Source organism: Camponotus vicinus, unplaced genomic scaffold (genome assembly GCF_025532165.1).
Source record: "Camponotus vicinus isolate PSW18456_S1 unplaced genomic scaffold, iyCamVici1.0 SCAF_1, whole genome shotgun sequence".
NCBI classification, from domain to species: Eukaryota; Metazoa; Arthropoda; class Insecta; order Hymenoptera; family Formicidae; genus Camponotus; species Camponotus vicinus.
The window spans coordinates 30,148,439-30,164,273 of record NW_028141945.1 but is presented as its reverse complement, the minus strand read 5'-3'; the positions used below and the strand labels follow the sequence as shown (position 1 = coordinate 30,164,273).

Sequence of the window (15,835 nt, the reverse complement as noted above, 5' to 3'; positions counted from 1 at the left end):
TCATCAAAAATGAATTCTTCTTTATAATTTAGTTGTTATTTATGGACTATTTTTCATTCGGATTTAATTAAAACCGATATAATTCTATTGAAATCAGATTTCGATATTATGGAGAATGCAGAAAATATCTATATGCATATACATGCAGAAAATATCTCTTTTTTCAGGATATAATGGAAAGATAATAATTAAAATATGGTATATTTTTCTGTATCGATAATTCAACGCATCGAAGAGTTGTAATCTTGTTAATTCTCGGCTCGATTTTGAGGAAGTTAAATAAATAGTAGACTGCTTGTCTGCAAAAACAGAAAAAGATAGATATATCGCAAAAAGCGCAAGTTATTTCTCATTATTATTCCTATCTTTTTTTTTTCAAGCACATGGCACGTGTCCGCGTTCGCATTATTGAATTCTCTCGGTCGCATTTTTCATGTCGGAACGCGATTCACAATTAAATGCACAGAGCGATAAATCGCTCGGAATGATTATAAAATATATCGGTGCTCGAGACGTAAGCGCATAATATTGCCGTCGTGCCTCGAAGGTAGAGAAAACCGCGAATTTTTCTGCAATAAGAATCCGTCCTTCCTATTTTCTGCGTATATACCCACACAAACATACATGTCCGTTGTACACACAGTCATGTATATGTTCAAAAACCGATTTGTCGGTCCTTCACGAGACGGGGCAAATTCAGGATCGTGCAAACACTCCCCGAGATCAAATGCAGGCATCTCGTCCCTGTAAATTCCCCGACATTAGCCAAGCTTTGAAAATTTACATGCATGCACGAATACGCGCATTAATATTTTACAACTTCGTTTTCGTTTCTATTGAAAGAAATATGTAATGGTAGAATAAAATTATATCTATATTTTTAAAATAAAATTATATAATTATATAAATTATGTAATAATATTCCTAATTAGGGATCTACATATGAGCATTCAAATATGTTTCTCTATTTAAGTTGGAAATGTTTTTCTTGAGGAGTAAAACAATCGAAATGAATAGATAAAGAAGGAAGAATTATTTTATTTAATATTACACTGCAATTTTTAGCACTATTTGTTAAAAAAATATTAAAAAATCCTAGAGAAATTGTTGTGAAATTTGTTATAGAAAATATTGGATATGTTGTTTCGTAAAAAAATGTATATTAATCGAAGGATATTGCCGCTTTTAAATTGAAATCCGTAAAAGAGCAAAATTGTAATCGCGAGACGAAATAGACTTTCGAAAAAATTGTGGCAAAGAACGGCGGAGTTTACTCTAAATAGCCGCGGTATTTTTCAAATGTCGTAACAATGGTCGCCGTTTATTTAACGCGACTGCTAATTCCAAGTTCGATAAATTCAGGTTCGCGTGCCGCGCTAAATTCATTATTGCTTTCCGGCATCAATGCGTGGCGATGCGGACGATATTAATTTTTGCACATCGTATTCCGCGTATAAATTAGTCGATATACGTGCGAGCGCGCGCGCGTGCTCCAATTAATTGCATATTGACAGCGACTGGAAATACGAGCGTCCACTTCAGTGTAATCATGAGGGTTTATTGAAATGTGCGCGTGTAAGTAATCGAGCATGCCGAGTACGATTAAGCGATGTAAAAACGTGCTATTACATTTTCCGAAACGGAACAATCCCCTCCCCCGCCGCGCACATACACACGTGCACGCGTTACAGTTTTAATTATAGCGAACGCGCGCGTTCTTCCGACACAGCTCACGGCTCTATACTCACGGTCAATCAACGGCCGAATTCGATTACGCCGATAATCGAATTGTTCTGTCCGATGGAACAATTTTTTTTTACCGAGCTCACTCGTCCGTTCCCATCGAGGTAGCGCACATACGATGAGGATAAGAGGATAAGTCTTTAAATACGACCTCTGATGCATGAATTGACCATTTTTATATCGACTACCGAATTGCGAACGTTTACAGAAAATCGACATGAAAAAGTAATATCGCATTCAATCCTTGTATTTATTGAATTATTGCAATATATATATATATATATATATATATATATATATATATATATATATATGTGTGTGATCGTATATTAAATAATTAAAATGAATATACGTGTTTTAATATGTTAAACGTTTAATTTTTATAAAAGTTACTTTACATTTGAAAACTGGATTTATATGGAGAAATTAATTAATTTATACATTACATGTAATTTCTAAGTTTATAGTAAAGAATATAATTAAATTTTAAAAGCATAGTAAAATGTAAAGCACAGAAATTCAAATATTTGAAAGAGCGCAAGATAATTTCGGCTCGCTTGTCATGAAATATTTCGATTAGGAACGTTATATTTGGTGCTCTTGCATTAAATATAATGTTGATATTTAATAGCTCAAATCTTATAAAAGTTTTATTAATATATGCAATTTTGCTTGAAAAAAGTGGCTTTTCCATAAATTTTATTTATTTTTCATACTCATATATCTCGTAACTTTATTCAATAAATTTGAAGCTTGAAATGTAAGCAGTAAATTAGCTTATCTCTCGAAAAAGGTGCAGTTGATTATTTTATGAAAGCATCAATTAATAATCAAATCTTTGAAGCAACATTTTATAATAATAAAAATAACTTTTCAAAAAGCATTAAAATATCCCAACGTATAGAGAAGACCAATGCAAGCCCACATTTTTTAAATTTACATTTTTTTTATTTAAATTATTTATTTTAAATATAGAATCTAGAATCTTATAATAAAATATAGAATCATGAAATGGATTTTTTTTGCGTTTCTGTAATTTCTCAAAAATGAGATGTTGCACATTTTATATTTGTATTTCATATTAAGAAAGAGCATGTATTCTAGCCTTTATTTGTATTATTTGCCACTTTTCGCAAAGGAGAAGTATCGTATTTTGCGATAACGTGTCTATCGAGTAAGCGTCGTAGAAAAAGGAAATGCGAGGCTAAAATTCGTTCGCGTGCGAAAGATAGTTACGCCATAGCGGATGTTTCCGTTGAAATTTGTCATCGTCGTATTTCGACACCGCTGTCAATAACACATAGAAAATGACGACATTCTCTCTCTCTCGTTTTTTTTCGCGGTCCAGGTTTCCTCCTCGGAAAGATGGATTCGCGATGGAAATGTTGCGCGGTTACTTATCTCGTCGGTAAGAGAGCGATAAGTGTAGGGCGCCTTGATGTATCCGGAGTAAAGAGTAAAGAGCCTTTGAAAGTAGCTAGGTACGCGTCGTAGTCGTCGTAGTCGTCGTCGTCGTCGTCGCAAACTCGATGCGGGGTAAACCGAGACCCTCGTAAATCATCGTTTGTATTCCGCGTCGCTGCATCGTGAATCAAACTCACTCAGGGAATCCCCGAGGTCGAAACGACGGCCGACGACGCTCGCTCTTTTAACGCTTTCTCGCCTACCCCAGCCTCCCGGTGCTCGTTACTTTTCTTTGATTAATCGTCTCAGTTTCTTAATTTTTTCGAGGATTCCGCAGCGTTGACTGAGATCGAAATGCATTTGTAGATGCCGTTCAAAGTTTTTGATTTAAGATACTTGTAATAACAGAGATGCATTTCTTTTCTGTACATATTTATTTTTATTAATGTTTAATGAGCAATATATTGTTTGGAAAATTGAAAATTTTTTATCGACTCGCATACTCGAATATATCGAAAAAGATGATTTTTTAACTCATTCACTTTTAAAAGCGTATCAAAAGTTTTGTTAAAATTGAAATTTTATTTATAATATTAAATGCAGATAAGAAAGTGCAGAAATTTATAGAGTTAAGTGATATATTTCTATACATGTGTAAAAAATTTATTTGTACGTATATATATTATTTTTGAAAAATTCAATTCGCGATCATTATTTTCTTGTAAACATAATTATGATAATTCCCGTAAACGAATATCATAATAAGAACGCGTTATCCCTAGTTAATTTTTTTTTGTAATGCTGCTATTATGGTTAAAAAAACAGACCAATTAATTACATTTTTGTACGCAAGAACAATGTAATTCGAGTTGATTCATACTTAATTCATGTCCAACATATTTCACGTCTCGTATTTTGCAACTCGCACTTGTTTTCTGTTTTTGTTCCGTCTTGTAAACATGGGTTTACCCTCTCGTATATATAAAGGGTCAGTACTCTGTTAATAATTTAGTTTTTCACGCGGCAAGAGTAAAATGCATGTGGAGAGAGAAATACAACTGGAATCCTCGCAAACGCTAAACTATATTACTATAACTACTTCAAAGTACCTTGTCTCGTATTATTAAATGTTTCGCATCGTTTAAACCGCATCGTATGTAAAGCGTGTATGTATAGATGTGATAAGGAGGTGGTTGACTATTTCATAATTTGCGTCTTGTGTCGCATTGTTAAATAAATTCAACCTACGGTAAAGCGTGCAGCAATGCGATAAGGACATCAGTATATGGCGGATTCTTGGGAAAATATATACGCCGAACGCTGTATATCTCAGGATTTATTTTACGTCGAGGGCGTGAGATAACGTACTACGCGTACTGCCTTTTATTCGCGGAAATAAATTATATCTGTTAGTGCGAAAAGAGAGAGAGAAAGAGAGGAGAGGAGAGAGATGATTTCAGCGGAACGTGCGCAATTTCGAGTTTATTAAGCGCGTTTATGAAGCAGCGCAGAATCAAATACATGAAAATAAGAATAATGAAAACAAACTTCTCGTAAAAATGCTGCAACTAATGAGAGAGAGCGCAATTACTTCTTAACTCGAAATATTTTTATTATTAAAATTAAGCATCTCCTGCAGACATTTTTCAGAGATTCAATTAACATTGACAGATTTTTCACGTACAGTTCGAGACTCGGGACAGTCGCAGTCGTATGGAGAATATTTCATTACGATATAATGTCAGATTTTTTTCAGTAACTATTGCGGTGTAACGATGCCAGGAATTTCAGAAATTCGTCTCTTTGACGAGCGTTTTCACATAAGAGAGCTTCTCCCAGCGTCGGACGGTGAACGGAGGCGCGCTGTCAGGACGAGGATCAATCTTCCTCGGCGCACGCAGGTTCTCGCTCGTTGAAGTTGTCACGGAACGAGTGGCAGTTAATTTACGATACCGGCCGAGGAGAAGTTGGTCCTCCTGGTTTTATCAGCGATACGGCCGCCGCGTGTGCGATGCGGACTCCCGTAGCGATCGAAGAAAGGCTTTAGCGCACGGCAAACCGCTCGCTTCTAACCGTACGACCCTTTCATCCCATCGCATCCGTTACTCTTTGGCCCCACTTTGCACTTTACGCTTCCGCCGCTCGTTCTCTCGCTACTTCCGCTTAGAAATCGGCATATATTTTCACCCACAATTTACATTTTCATATTTTGGACCAAAATGTTTTGAAAAATTATTAAAAATAGAAATTTTTAATTTACATGTATGATACAGATATATATATATATACACAGAAAAAAAGTAAGTGTCAAATCAAAACTTTATATAATTAAACTAACGCGTTCATTGTTTCGTATATACGCAACAATTTATAATCTTCTTAGAAGAATTTAATAATTTTAAATTTCAACAATATTATAGTCTTATTTTAATATTGTAATTGTCACCTCAAGAATATATAATTATTTGATTCTACTTTAAGAAAATTATAATTTTGATTTAAAAATGTTATTTTTTATCTAACATTGTTTCTTTTCCATTCAAGAAAATTAAATCTTAAATCATAGGAATATATTTTTCTCGATTGAACTATATAAGATGGCTTCATTCAAGTAAGCAATTATTCAAGCAATTATATTTTTCTTTAATTAACGCAATATAATCTCATTTCAAGATTTCCATGTCAAAACTAAATATATTTTCAAAACAAGAATGTCCTTTTTTCTGTGTATATATATATATAGGAATAGTTTATAATTTGTAAACAATTTTTATATATATTAATTCAGTATGATAAATTTTTACTAATAAAGTATATATTTATTATATTAAAATAAAGAAAGTCATAAATTACGTGATAAAACGTTGTTTAATATGTGATATAAATATATATATATATATATCAATGCGTGTTTAATAAATTCTTTTTTAATTTGTTATTGTTCAACCACATATTGTATTAAAAAATATACATGAAATGGATAATAAAATTATTTAAACTTGTAGATATTCTAGATATTATTCAAGCTTGGGTAAGCTGCGTAAAAAATATATTTCTCTATATTATATTAATATAATTCTCTACATTTTTTAAAATTCCGTTTCATTAAATATATTTCTCTACATTACATCAACATCTAAATTAAATTTACAGTTAATAGCAGATTAATATTTAATAATACTTGTTTTTCTATATTCTTTTTTATGATTTTTCACAGTTTCTTCCCATTATAGTCTACATTGTCAATGTTGCTAAAGGATACGTACAACTAACGCTTACTCCAGCATCTCAGAAAGAGCATATTTATCGGAAAAGATGCTTTTCCCTCTCGCCTGGCGAAAGTTCCCGCAAGTATTCTCCTCGTCCTCCTTCTCTGTGGCTGAGATCAGCGAATTACGGTATTGATCGTGCGTTAATTTAATTGACTTAACGAGGCGAAAAGTCGGCGAAAACTTTCTCTGCTGAGGGTTTATGCCAAAAAGAAAAAGAGGGAGAAAGAGAGAGGAGCGTAAACATCGATTTTCAAGTGGGGAACCGTGTATAGTGTATGTTTGTTGGTTCAACATACAAATTGCTTAATAGCGACTCAATTATGCACACGGAGGTCGGCACGAATGTTTACGATATTTCTTTATTTTATAATTTCAGCAGCACCGCTATCGCACGAGTAAGACCTGGCTTATTACTGGACGGAATTAAAAGTCTGGTGCTGGCTGGCTGGTTGGATGGGGCTGGCCGTTTTAGTTAAATTTACATCTCCAAATGGAAAGATAGTGTTGCGAGCGCGTTATGATACAACCAAAAAATTCAGCCCATTCCAGCGTGAGACCCAACGAAGCTCAACATTTTTCCCAACCGTGCCCAGCCTAGTCGACAATAGGTTCACTATTTTAAGTCGCATCTCCTGCATTCGTTGTTTCATTCTCTGTTACTTCTTGTCCCGTATATTTGTTTCATTTTAAGTAGACAAAATATGAAAATGTGTGGATAAAAATATATAAATACATCTAGCGACTCTGGTCTTTCTCGGGGCGATAAATATTTGCGCTCTGCTCTTTATGTTAGGATAGAATAATTTTTGCCGACGTGCATTCGCAGATTCTCCGCATCATTATTTTAAACGATACTGCAATTTCTCGAGAGTTAGCCGAAGCGAAAATCCACGTAAATTTGACCAGCGCGAAATCGCGATTTAAACGTTTGAGAAACAGCGCGAAAAGCAGTTCGAGAAAAAATGGAAAAAATATTCGTCGTAAAAATTGTGGACGAGACGAAAGCACGAGCGATCTTACATTTTTTTGCGTGCTATAGTTTTAGAGCAAAAGGACAACGGCGGATTTTTCTCTCGCCGTAGAAATCGAGCGAGATTATCATGGACTGGCGGTTGTGGTTTTTTTTTATCTCTTTTTTCTATCTCTCAATTCGAAAGATTCAATTTTATTACGATGGATGTACGTTGGGGAAACTAACTTCTTCGCGGTCGCTCGGACTTTTCCGCGTTTGTGTTGGCGATCAGCTTTTCTCTTACTTGTGAATTTAATCGGATTCACTAGCGAAAATTCGACAAATTCAATTGCGATGCATGATGATGATGACATTGTGCAGAATATTAAATTATTAGATTTTGAATTAGAGCACTCAAAATGGATAAAAAGTAACTAGAATATACATTTATAATGATTTTAAAATACATGCTATTGGAATAAAAACAAAAAAATTATAGAATATAAAAAAATAACTCGTCGATTTTGGAGTAGTAATTCCATAGTAATTAGATATATTTGTGTTTTTTGCATTAGAACGGCAATCAATTTGATTATTAAATCGAGCATTGTTAATTGTCAATTTACAAATGTTCTCTCGAATTATTTAACAGCTTTTGGTTTTTGGTTTTTGGTTTTTGGTTTTTGGTACACATGGTGATTTAATATGCGACACAATGCAGTTACGCTGGTTGATTGGACCGATTAAATTCCAACAAAATTCCGGCCTCTCGTCGGGCCGTAAGAAATTAATTTTCGAACAAGCCCGAGGACGCTATTGCCCCTGGGGCGGCATTGTTCTGTAATAACTTCTCATAATTTTCCGCCGCTGCGGAGTCGTCGATACTATTACCCGGTGCAGTTGCTAATGGTGGTCATCGTAGTACCCACGTTTCTACATGGGTGTTTCAGACGTATCGCAGTACATCTGAATTACGGACGACGGGAGCTTAAGCGAGAAGAATGTCCATCGTCATTTCTATTCCTGTTTGCGGAATTATATTCGATGTTGTGAATATTAAAGAATTATATACAAATTATTAAAGAATTATTAATATATATAATAGTATAATTAAAGAATTATTAACGAATGGAGATAGATTTTTAAAATTGCAAACGGATGATCAAGAACTTGCTTTGCAACTAGACCTTCTTTAATCCTTATAATAGCATTTACGATTGAAGAGGATTTGGATCGACAGCGATTAAACTTCATTTCCATGAACTCTCATGTTTTAAATGAAAATGTATTTGGATGCTAGTTAAAAGCCGAGAATTATGATATCATTAATCGCTCTCGGAGAGATTTAAATCCTCTTATAGTCGAAAATATTACAAGTTTCTCTAAAACACTCCACTTAAGATGATTTTATTTGATAACTGTAATATGAAATTTGATTTATTCTACTTTGATTATATTAATACAAATTTGAATTGTATTAATTGTTGTGCGAGTATAATATTTTGCTTAAAATTAATATAATGTAATATTAAGTCTCATCATTATTAATCTTTCTGATGTATATTTTATTCATTAGCAATGAGTACGGATTAATAATTTAATCGCTTGAAATTAATACGAAAAATCTGAAAATTCTGCTGCGACTGGCGATTTTTCATTTTTATGGAACAAATAAGATTCATATTTAAAGGCTATAATTCTGGAGCAATCTATCCGCGACTTTTGGCAATTATTACGCATGATTACACGAAAAAAACATTCTCGAATATATAATAATAATACAATGATTGTTATTAAATAATTTATTTCATGTTTTATTTGATCTTATCTAATTTGTTACACAATCACATAGAACGAAAAATGTGCACTGTAATGAGCATATGTTTCTTCCGTCAATATGCAACAACAAGTCTTACGTAAAATATCTTCTTTTTTTTTTCATCCGAACGCGATGCACCTGCGCAAATTTTATTTGCGTCTCGTTAAAATAGGAATCGTGTCCCTTCCCCCCCCCCACCCCTCTCTCTCTCTCATTCGAAATTGCCCACAGGACGAGCGCATTCGAAAATCGACTCGGTTCGCTCGCGCGTCCGGATTAATTAGATTTACCTTTGACGGACTTTCGAGTTCCGGCAGTCGAGCGCACCGAAACGCGCCGCTAATGAAATGCATTTAGTTCGGTGTTTATTTCTTTTTCATAAACTCCGAGGCCGATTTCGCGAGTTTAATTAGCGTTCGCGAAAATGTCCGGAAATATTTACATCGTGAAATCGGCGCGACAACAACTTGGACGACACTTCTGATGTACGTCCTCGCTTCCGCGACTCTTTTTACCGGCCTTCCCTTAACAGCACAACGGAGACGAAAGTCACGACGGTAAGTTGTGTTGATAAGAACCTCTATGAGAACAATCAAGAAAGAAAAAGAGAGAGAGAGAAGGAGAAAAAGCGCGAAGAATGAGAACAATAAAGTTGCAAAGCCACGTTTCTCTCGCGTCCACTTTTCTATCGTTTATCCATATTTCCGTTGATCCACCGAGAGCGAACTTTTTATTTCACACCCCGCCCTCAAAGATCGTCTCTCCTTTGAAATACTCGCCTTGGGGAGCGCGAACTAACCCATCGTCCTACCGGCCACGCCCAACTCGCGTTTTTTTTTTCCTTCTCCCGTCATGACCATGGTGTTCTACAAGGAAGTGCACTTCGTGCTTCGACTTCTGTCCCAGGCTCCCGAGGGACGATGGCTATGAAGTCGGGACGATGGTTACGAGCAGCGAGAGCGTGATGTAGTTGAGGATTTTTCCGCCGTATCGAAACGAAATGACGTTATTGCGGCGATCTTATTGCCGGTGCAGGTATTAGCGCTTCGTGACTTATCGACGATCTTGTCCAGGAACATCCGCATTGCTTCGATATGATCATCGACAAATGAATTCTCGCTATCTCATTAGACTCAAGATTCTTCATAGATCCTCGCTTATCTCGATGATTGTGCAAGTCTTCCGTAACTCATTATCTCATAGAAAATTATTTGTAATTATTATTCGTGGACCATTGACGATTTTATCAAAGATAATCTTTAATCTCTTCTTTGTAGCGAGTTTGAAAAATTGCTAAAAATTGTCAAGAGCTATTTGTAATCTTTATAGCTTATTAATGATTTTTCGATTTTAACTTTTTGTTAATCATATGCGGTTATGAATTTATTATCTTTTCATGTTTTGCGATTTCATATTTTAAAGATTTTTTTTATAATTGTTTCTCCTTTTTTCTATCTTTATGTCATTAATAATTTTTTTAAAATTATTCATAATTGTTCGTAACTCTTATTACGCGCGAATGTGATTAATTAATTCTGCATAATTTTTCATATATCGATAATCTTATGATTATTCGCGATTCTTTCCAGTTAATCAAATATTATCTATCATTCTTTAAAAAATTTGTCTTAAAGGAATTCTTTGGGAATTAATTATGATTGTTTCATAATTTGATAAAAGAACATTCAAAAATGTACAACGATTCTTCGGTTTCGAAAATCGTCCGTAATATATCCCGTTTGAACATTTTAGATCGATTTCCGATCCGTTCAAAGAGCTCGACGATTCAGAGCGAGACTCAAGTGTACGCTTCGATTTTTCCATTTCCTCCGTCGCCTTTTTGCTAAGGAATTGGTGCGGTGCTATTTGCATATGTAAATTTGATCTGCTGCGAGTTAACGCGCGGGAAAGTTTCGTTTGCATAAATAACGTAGACAATTCGCAATATCGTAGAGTCTATTGCAACCCATCGACTGATTCCACAAGATCTCCGTTGGAAATCTTGCGGCGGTTGAAATTCGAGAGTTCTATCAATTCTCCGATATACAGATATCTGTTAGTTTTCTTGATTATTGATTTAAACAAAAATTCCGAAATGTGTTATAATGGTAATGTTTGATTTAATTGTACATGTTTTTAATGTAAATTCAATATAAATCAATGGTATAAATATGTAATAAATTAATTACAACAGACAGATGTTACGTAAAATTTATTTTGAATAATTAATAAGTTTCCTTAATTTTTAGCGAAGCTTTGATATGTATTTTGATTCCATCTTTAACATCTTTTATTCGGTGGAATTTAAGTAAGATGAAACATTTAATTTCGTAGTAAGTAATAAAATTATAACTCTATAAAAATATTAAGCAAAACGGCTTACGCGATAACCGGCGAAATGAGTAAGTAATGATCGCTGAACGTGGTAATATTGGTGGAAACATTAATAAAGAAAATGACGGTAGTAACAAGTTAACGACGCCGATAAAAAAATAATGACGCCGATCAACGATAACGAGAATACAGATAATGAGATCGTAAGATTCGTTTTAGCCGGTTAATAGTAAGTAACACTAGTAAGTCGTTTCATTTATCCGCTATTGCGTTGTATAATAACGACAAGGGTTTAAATTTTTCCTGTTTTTTAATTTTTTTCGCGATATGTAACGACGGGACGGAGGGGGTGGAAAAAATCCAGAGAGAATATATTTTCACAGTTTTGGCTAAAATTCATGAAGACGGCGGTAAAGTTATTGCACTGGGGAAAGGGTGGGAAGGGGAAAACTTCCGTTTAACACTATCCCGCCCCCGCCAGCAGTCAGCCAGTCGACGGGACTTAAGCACGGATTTCGGGTAGAAAGCTGCAAGTGATATTTGCATATCTTGGCCGCGGATAAGAACGATACTGGAATGCGGTGTTATATGTGCAAATGGAACGATAAGCCGCTGTCGTGTTCTATTTGAATGTTCTCCGTAGGGGATGCGATTATCTTAACCTTCTTAACCCTCGTGACTCCCGACATTTGTTTTACGACAATCGAGGAACATCTCCTTGTTTCGAGCTTTCCATTAATTTTCTCACGATTAATGCAGGAATTATTAGTTGAAATGAGTTAATTTTTTTATCTTAAAAAGTACAATAATACAAGATAATGTAACAGACATTTATAATAATTTTAGTTAAGTAATAAATCTCTACAAAATATTGATTATTTTTTGAAAAGTATATAATCCAATGGTTTTATTAGCTGTTATTTTTTAATAGCAGCTTTTTTGACATAAAACATTATAAAGAAAATGTGCAAAATTTTATTTCATAATAGTTGCGCACTCGAACGTGTATTTTTATCGATTGAAAGGCGAAAGGCGGTTTCTCAACGAGGCGTTTCCTCGACGAATATTCAACAATCTGGCACAGATGTGTCAGCGTGACGATGTTTTAGTTGCATATGACAACGGCAGCGGAGTCGTCATGTGCAATTGTACGGCGCAGCATTTGCGTTCGGCGAATGTGCCTGGCAAACGATCGCGTTGCTCTGTTTGCGAGGCAGCAAAATTTCACCGTGTGCGTTAGATTCGCGCGCTTGTTAGAGCGCGATCGCGAAAAATATCAGCCGCGATCATTCAACGAGCGGCGTCTCTCTTCGCGCCTCTCGAGCAATCGTTTTCAGTTTCGCGCTGAAGAGCCGAAATCCTTTTGAAGTCGCGATCGCCTCACGCACGCATGCGCTGTGCGTTTGTGGCTTCAATAAACGTCCGTGTACGAGTCTATACCTATATAACAACGGTATCGGACGAATAAAAGCGGTTACCGATATTTTTGTCCAGGCACGTTAATGGACGTTCGTTCGTGGATTTCGCTGATATCAAAGCGGACACAGAAAGCGGGAATTCGTTACGAAGCTACGAAATCGATCGGTCTTTCTCTTTTTGTCTCTCTCTCTCTCCCCCTCTCTCTCTACCTGATCAAAATGACTGCACATCGTTGATACTTTAATTAGTGAATGGCACGTCGCGCTCGTTAGTGAAAGGGATGTTGCAACGCTATTGTTAAAGAAGAATTCCGATACATATTCGCTATCGCTCCAGCCAGCGTTTTCGATAACCGATTAATAGTAATTTTTGTAATGTGTGTAAATTCATGCAATATAATAATGAATATGTGCACGTAAATAGTCTCATGCACATTTAAACATTCTTGAGTTAATGTAGGTTATTTTTCCACAATAGACTGTTATACAAACGTGACAGCGAGGTAAAAGTTGCAAGCGTATCAATATGATGTGTCACGTAGAAATGTGATCTTTTTTTCGATCTAGAAAATCGTTTTTCGAGACATTAAAGCGTTTTTCGACAGCTGCTGTCGCATTTTATTATTCAATATTTCTACATGAAACGTTGACTTGATAGAAAAGTTTCTGTCACATTTTGTAAGTCTGTTTTATCAAACTAAAATGATTTTATAGACAAAAGAATGTATCGCTTCATTATATAATATAAACATTCATATAGAAACTTATTAGCGCTATTGCTTGTTTTATTATAAATTTAATGAAATTTTTTAAGATTAAAAACATTTTGATTAATATATCAATAATTAATTAATTTATCCTTCTTCAAATAAATTTTCAATTAAGTAAAACGGTTCAAATAATATATAAATACATCTAGAAAATCTTTTCTATTTAGATATTTTTTATTGAATCTTGAAAATGACAATTTCTGGACTTTAAAAATTTACTGTCACTTTCTATTACAGTTGATTGCAAAAATCTGTCATAGATAATAATCTAGCATTGTTGTTTTATGAATGGGATCTACCTAAAGTTTGGTCCAACTCATTTTCTCGATCGATAGAGCCGTGCATTCTCGCTCTATTTAAACAGAAACTCATTATTCATCGGGTACGGTAGTGGGTAACGAAATCGCTTCCGCCTCTAATTATTAACTCCGTTGACGTGTCTACGCGCGGAGCAGATCGACGACGACGACGACGACGACGACGACGACAACGACGATGGTATACGGGCGGAAACGGCGAAAACTTAGGAGCGCGATGTCAGGATCCGGCTCCTCGTCGGTGGGGCGACAAATTATCTTCCTGACCGCGCGATATAGCGTCCGACCTCATGTGTTTGTCGAACCGGAAACCCGTTGAATATTTTAACCGACGGACCACCCCTGTGCGTCAACCACGTTCCGACGGCACTTTCATTCGCTATTCATCGATTTATCGGTTGTTGCACCCAGACTGCGGCAGTGATATCCTCGCACGAAGTGATCGCGAATATTTCATGATCATTAATTTATGCGAGAAATTTTTTTCATAATTGACGTAATGTCTTTATTAAAAGTGAACTTTGATTTATATTCAGAGAAGCTATTTAATATATAAATTAAAATTTTTTTAATAATATTCTTTTGCATAGAAAATTTTGCATAAAATGGTCAGAAATTAAATTAATTAAATATTATAAGTTAAGAAGATTAACAAGAATAATTATAATATGACTTAAACATACGATATGCGATTTAAAAATTATTATAATACGCTTCTCTCAAGCAAACTTTATATAAACAAAATAATTTTATCTGACAAGAATGTTGCGTATGTGTGAACTAAGCATTTATGTCTCTTAACAGGCGCATTCATACGCGCAGTTTGCTAAAAATTAATGGTAGATGTTGGCTCGACAGCCGTTATTGGCGGTTGAATTGACGCTCGTGGCCCCTGAACTGATATGGAAAGAGGAACGCTCGATCACTCGGCCTGTAAACACGCGGGAAAAGATCGACCGAGCTGGCGAGGTTTCCCAGTGCGAGGCGTGTGGATCGCATAATTTCGCCCCTGTCGTATCTAACAGCTACCCTTGTCATCCCTGCCACCGCATTCCGCCACCTATGGTCAACCTCGTGGCTTTTATCGTCGCTGTACCAATATGCGGTGGCGACTGGTGGGATCGGCGAATTGATTCGTCGAAACAAAAGGAAGGATTTTGGCGATGGACTTAATCACCCCGTATCCCGATATCGTACGACCTGTACAGCGCCTGCGTTTTATCACCTCTGTGCGAACGCGCCGCGTCCATCGATGCGGATTGACGCTTCAAACGGCCAGCGATATATTTTTTTCTGTTCTCGTCGACATCTATATCAGGATCAAATTTGCGTTTCCTCGCGTTCAACTCTAGTCTCGTGCTCGTGTAATTTTCAAATACGACTCGTACACTTGTACAATATTTTTCGACTTGCTCCACGTGACGTTATAATTTCAAGATAAATTACAAAAGTATTAGAATTATTGCGTAAGACGTATCAGAAATTCATCGAAAATTTCGCGTCTTAGATATTTTATGGCGAATTTTTCGGTCGATGAAGGTTTAAAATTGCGTGATGGTTATTACAACATTCCAACGTGCTCCTCACATAATGGGCGCTACCTCCGGTTTTCATTTCTTCGCTTTTTCCATCAGCTCGCGTGTACCGCATTCCGACTATATTCCTCATTTTCCTCCGTTCATTCGCGGTGCTCTCTCGAATGTACACGTACGCATGGTCGCAGACTTGATTTTTTCCGCCATATTACCGCAAAAATTCCCGCGCGGTCCGCGGAAGAAGCCGCATAGAAATAGGATTTAGCTTGCT

At 35.7% G+C, this 15,835-nt stretch overlaps 2 protein-coding genes across 4 annotated transcripts in view; both read left to right on the top strand.

The window, feature by feature from the left end:
- Positions 1 to 15,835, top strand: part of Fur2 (furin-like protease 2) — a 336,953-nt gene that overhangs the window by 145,033 nt on the left and 176,085 nt on the right. The window lies entirely within an intron of this gene.
- Ns4 (Nucleostemin 4) overlaps positions 2,880 to 15,835 on the top strand; it is a 219,442-nt gene continuing 206,486 nt past the window's right edge. The window contains exon 1 of the mRNA XM_083109481.1: positions 2,880 to 2,889. The gene's annotated coding sequence lies outside the window, so the exon portion shown is untranslated. The remainder of the gene's footprint in view (positions 2,890 to 15,835) is intronic.